The 6,241-nt window shown below is 40.2% G+C and overlaps 1 pseudogene; it reads right to left on the bottom strand.

The window, feature by feature from the left end:
• Positions 1 to 3,824: 3,824 nt before the first annotated feature.
• On the bottom strand, positions 3,825 to 5,609 carry LOC124108987 (beta-1,4-galactosyltransferase 6-like; annotated as a pseudogene).
• Positions 5,610 to 6,241: the final 632 nt, after the last annotated feature.

Here is a 6,241-nt window from a genome sequence, read left to right as displayed (position 1 = left end):
AAAACCAACAAATAAATGAGCTCACACTTCATCTCAAAGTCCTAGAATAGGAAGAGCAAAACAACAGCAAATGTAGCAGAAGGCAAGAAATAATTAAAATCAGAGCGGAAATCAACGAAATTGAAATAAAAGAAACTATTGAAAAAATTAACAAAACTAAAAGTTGGTTCTTTGAAAAAATAAATAAGATCGACAGACCCTTAGCCATGCTAACGAAGAGAAGAAGAGAGAGAACTCAAATCACTAACATACGGGATGAAAAAGGCAATATCACAACAGACACTACAGAAATACAGAAGACAATTAGAAATTATTTTGAAAACCTATATTCCAATAAAATAGAAGATAGTGAAGACATCGATAAATTCCTTAAGTCATATGATTTGCCCAGAATGAGTCAGGAGGATACTCACAACTTAAACAGACCAATAACAATAGATGAAATAGAAGAAGCAATCAAAAGACTTCCAACCAAGAAAAGCCCAGGACCGGATGGGTATACAGCGGAGTTTTACAAAACCTTTAAGGAAGAATTAATACCAATACTTTTCAAGTTATTTCAGGAAATAGAAAAAGAAGGAGCTCTGCCAAATTCATTCTATGAGGCCAACATCACCCTGATTCCGAAACCAGACAAAGACACCTCAAAGAAAGAAAACTACAGACCAATATCTCTGATGAACCTAGATGCAAAAATCCTCAATAAAATTCTGGCGAATCGGATACAAAGGCACATCAAAAAAAATGTGCACCATGATCAAGTAGGATTCATCCCTGGGATGCAAGGATGGTTCAATATACGGAAATCAATAAATGTTATTCACCACATCAATAGACTTAAAAATAAGAACCATATGATCATCTCAATAGACGCAGAAAAAGCATTCGACAAAGTACAGCATCCCTTTATGTTCAAAACATTAGAAAAACTAGGGATAACAGGAACTTTCCTCGACATTGTAAAAGCTATATCTATGCTAAACCTCAGGCTAGCATCATTCTCAATGGAGAAAAATTGAAGGAATTCCCCCTAAAATCTGGAACAAGACAGGGATGCCCTCTATCACCACTTCTATTCAATATAGTTCTCGAAACACTGGCCAGAGCAATTAGACAGATGAAAGAAATTAAAGGCATAAAAATAGGAAAGGAAGAACTTAAATTATCACTATTTGCAGATGACATGATTCTATACCTAGAAGACCCAAAAGGGTCTACAAAAAAACTACTAGAACTAATAAATGAATTCAGCAAAGTGGCAGGATATAAAATCAACACGCATGAATCAAAGGCATTTCTGTATATCAGCGACAAAACTTCTGAAACGGAAATGAGGAAAAACACTCCATTCACAATATCCTCAAAAAAAATAAAATACTTGGGAATCAACCTAACAAAAGAGGTGAAAGATTTATATAATGAAAACTACAAAATCCTAAAAAGAGAAGTAGAAGAAGATCTTAGAAGATGGAAAAATATACCCTGTTCATGGATAGGCAGAACTAACATCATCAAAATGGCGATATTACCAAAAGTTCTCTATAGGTTTAATGCAATGCCAATCAAAATCCCAACGGCATTTCTTGTAGAAATGGATAAAGCAATCATGAAATTCATATGGAAAAATAAACGACCCAGAATAGCAAAAGCAATTCTAAGCAGGAAGTGCGAATCAGGCGGTATAGCAATACAAGACTTAAAACTATATTACAGAGCAATAGTAACAAAAACAGCATGGTACTGGTACCAAAACAGGAGGGTGGACCAATGGTACAGAATAGAGGACACAGAGACTAATCCACAAAGCTACAACTATCTTATATTTGATAAAGGAGCTAAAAGCATGCAATGGAGGGAGGATAGCATCTTCAACAAATGGTGCTGGGAAAACTGGAAATCCATATGCAACAAAATGAAACTGAATCCCCTCCTCTCGCCATGCACAAAAGTTAACTCAAAGTGGATCAAGGAGCTTGATATCAAATCAGAGACACGCCGTCTGATAGAAGAAAAAGTTGGCTCCGATCTACATATTGTAGGGTCGGGCTCCAAATTCCTTAATAGGACACCCATAGCACAAAAGTTGATAACAAAAATCAACAAATGGGACTTACTTAAACTGAAAAGCTTTCTCTCAGCAAGAGAAACAATAAAAGAGGTAAATAGGGAGCCTACATCATGGGAACAAATTTTTACTCCTCACACTTCAGATAGAGCCCTAATATCCAGAGTATACAAAGAACTCCAAAAATTAAACAATAAGAAAACAAATAACCCAATCAACAAATGGGCCAAAGACCTGAACAGACACTTCTCAGAGGAGGACATACAATCAATCAACAAGTACATGAAAAAATGCTCACCATCTCTAGCAGTCAGAGAAATGCAAATCAAAACCACCCTAAGATACCATCTCACTCCAGTAAGATTGGCAGCCATTATGAAGTCAAACAACAACAAGTGCTGGAGAGGATGTGGGGAAAAGGGTACTCTTGTGCATTGCTGGTGGGACTGCAAACTGGTGCGGCCAATCTGGAAAGCAGTATGGAGATTCCTGGGAAAGCTGGGAATGGAACCACCATTTGACCCAGCTATTCCCCTTCTTGGACTTTTCCCTGAAGACCTTAAAAGAGCGTACTACAGGGATACTGCTACATCGATGTTCATAGCAGCACAATTCACAATTGCTAGACTGTGGAACCAACCCAGATGCCCTTCAATAGATGAATGGATAAAAAAATGTGGCATTTATACACCATGGAGTATTACGCAGCACTAAAAAATGACAAAATCATAGAATTTGCAGGGAAATGGATGGCACTAGAGCAGATTATGCTTAGTGAAGCTAGCCAGTCCCTAAGAAACAAATACCAAATGTCTTCTTTGATATAATGAGAGCAACTAAGAACAGAGCAGGGAGGAAGAGCAGGAAGAAAAGATTAACATTAAACAGATACATGAGGTGGGATGGAAAGGGAGAGAAAAGGGAAATTACATGGTAATGGAGGGAGACCCTCATTGTTATACAAAACTACATATAAGAGGTTGTGAGGGGAATGGGAAAATAAACAAGGAGAGATATGAATTACACTGAATGGGGTAGAGAGAGAAGATGGGAGGGGAGGGAGGGGGGATGGTAGAAGATAGGAAAGGTAGCAGAATACAACAGTTACTAATAGGGCATTATGTAAAAATGTGGATGTGTAACCGATGTGATTCTGCAATCTGTATTTGGGGTAAAATTGGGAGTTCATAACCAACTTGAATCTAATGTATGAAATATGATATGTCAAGAGCTTTATAATGTTTTGAACAACCAATAAAAAAAATTAAAAAAAAAAACTAGTGCAACAGTTTACCATATGAATTTATTATAATAAATCTTTGTTTAGTGATATAAATTTACAGTGTTTTTTCCCATGCAAATATGTCTACAAAAGTCCAATGAAAGCAATTGCATGCAAAATTATATCATCTTATTTCTCAACCATTTGAACACATTAATTTATATATGTACAAAGTCTGTTGAAATGGAAATAAAAGCATTCTCTTGAATTAAATTATGGATTTCATTATAAAAAACTTTCTCTTTGTGGGAAGCTCTTTCAACTTCCAACCTCAAGTAACAGCTCTGGTTTCTGCAGTGTGTCTCAAAGTAGAGAGGAGAAGTGTAAGAAGCAAGAATGTATAATCCCACACTATAAACATTGAGGACTGTTGCCTCTTCTCAGAGGTCTTGGCACTGAGACATCCAATCTAAGTGCACTACAAGTTTATGATCCAGCACTGTGTAATATAATACTCTACCGTGAGAGCTACTTCTTTTAATAGTGATTGATTGGAGCTAACTCTGGCATGAGGTTCACAGATATATTTGCATACAACCTATCAACTAGTACTTTTGGCAAGTATAATAAATTGTTCAACCCATCATTGTATGCGCTTTAGAATACCACAGTAATTTATAGTGATGAGGAATAGATGTGTATTTTCCTGGGTCTCCCTCTGGTCTGGTTACATTATATCCAGCATAATGATCTCTGTTCCAAAGGTCATCATCTTCTCTTCATCATCCACAGAAGGCATTAGGAAAACCACTGATCTTTCTGAACTGTTCCATTCTCAGTCCATTTACACCACCAAAAAAACTCTTTACATATATGTATTTATCCATCTCTGCTGCAAAGTGACAAGACATTTTTCCACATCCATAATAGTTTCCCTCATTTTCAGGTAGATGATGCACATCATGGAAGATCACGCAGTCCCAGACGTTGTCTTTCATGGCCTCCTTGAAGCCCATGTAGAAGAGCACAGCATGAGTAAAAGATTGTGTGCCAGTCTGTTCAATGACATAAAAGGCAAATTCCAGGCATTGTTTCTGAAGCATTGGAAACAAATATAAGAAAAAAAAAAACCAGAAGCTGTTCATGGTGGTTGTGGAAGGGAATGAGAACTGCCACCTTCCATCTGTGTTTACAGTCCTTTAGCCTCCAGTGACCTCCTGGCTCAATATCCAAATCATTAGAGAAGAAATGATGAACTTCATCAAAACTGACCTTGCTTACATTGGCACTGAGAAATTCCAGCATATAAAGCAGGCTTTCTGGGCAGGGAAGGACTGGTGAATATGTCAAATTTTCTGGGAGATATGTAGTTTGAACAAGATAGCCACTTGAATTATTGCCTTAAAGATAATCTGTGTCATTGAGGGGGTATTTTCATTTGTGTACAGCCTGATCAATTGTCTTATTGTTTTCACATTTCAACATACCTCTAGCTTGTACCCTAAAGAGGCATGTGTTGGCGATGCCCAGAGCCACAAAGATCAAGTAGAGACAAGACCAGGCAAGGAAGCAATTGGAGACTCACATCCACCTGAGCACAGACATCTTCCTCTTCCCAACCAGCAGCTGGGGCTGTGCTCTCAGCCTGGATTCAGGGTTACCACCCAGGCCCTAAACTTCCAGGAATGTGCTAAGAACCCCAGGAATGCCAGTGCTTCCCTGGGAGAGGCTCTGGGAAGAGGGCCTGAGTGGGAAGGAGGAAAGAGGAGGAAATGCACGGAATGAATGGGAGTCGGGAGCTAGGGAGGAGAGGCAAGGGAAGATTAGGGGGAAGGGTGGAGGGAGGAAAGAAGGGTCTGGGCGGGTGTCCCTGGGAACAGAGGACCTGGAGTGTTCAAGATAAGGCAAAGACCCACATTCTCTATTCCAGGCAGAGGCGGAAGGAGGGGCTGCTGGTTGGGGAGAAGCACAGGCTGCGCTCTGCGGAGCCCTGCGGAGAGGCGCAGCTAACTTTGGCATGCCAGGGTTGCCCATGGGGCCAGGTATCCGCCTGGGACTGAGCCTTGAGCTCAGGGTCTCACCGCCTGCGTTCTCTGGGAAGCCTTCTCCAGGCCATGGCTTCTCAAACCTGTGAGGGGCTAGCATGCTCGCCAGGGCCGCAGCAGGCTGACATGAAGCGTGAGGGCCCACGGGGTCCCGGGGGTTGAGAAACAGCTCTAGCCAGAGGGAAATCTCAACCTCCTGCCACGCGGTCTCCTGGGATTTGTGGACTTCCCAGGAGCCAAGCGCAGGCCAGGGCGGTGCCTGGACAGCTGCTACCATGCTCATGCTCTGGTGGCTGCCAGTGGGGCCTAAAGGGATGCAATGGCAACCGCTTTACTGCCATGAGCTGGGGCGAAGCACCCCGACCACTACCTCTGGGACAGCAGGCAAAGATCCTCCCAGGATCTGAACACAGTGAGCACAGTGAGCGGAGATGGGGACGGCAAAGAGAACTAAACTTTGTTTTAGATTCAGAATAAATATCTATGCAAAGAACTACCATTTAATATCAGAGATTTTCAGGTGGGACGAATTTTAAGATTACATCCCACTTAATTTGAAATTTGAAAACAAAACTGTTTTCTATTTAGTACTCTTTAACACAGTCTTTTGCTTATTGTATGACTCTGTCATGCCACGGGAAGTCATGGTTGAAGATGACCATGATGAGGTCTAGAAAAAAAAAAGTATGCAAAAAGAGGAAAGAGATTAATATGCGATACATTGCAAAAAAAGGAAAAATAAGATTATATTGGACTTATTGTAACTATAAATTAAGCTGTGAAGATTCCAGGGCACAGAGGAGATTAAAACAAAATGACTCCATGGCAATTTAAATGAAGAAAGCACAATTCACCTCAATGTGAACAATTTGTGTGTGATTGAATGAGCACCTTGAGAAAATGCTCCTT

This window comes from Marmota monax, unplaced genomic scaffold, assembly GCF_021218885.2.
Source record: "Marmota monax isolate L192 unplaced genomic scaffold, Marmota_monax_Labrador192_F-V1.1 WCK01_AAM20220418_F8-fsc00462, whole genome shotgun sequence".
NCBI classification, from domain to species: domain Eukaryota; kingdom Metazoa; phylum Chordata; class Mammalia; order Rodentia; family Sciuridae; genus Marmota; species Marmota monax.
Note: the sequence above shows the minus strand (reverse complement) of the source record. Positions and strands in the feature narration are given on the sequence as shown.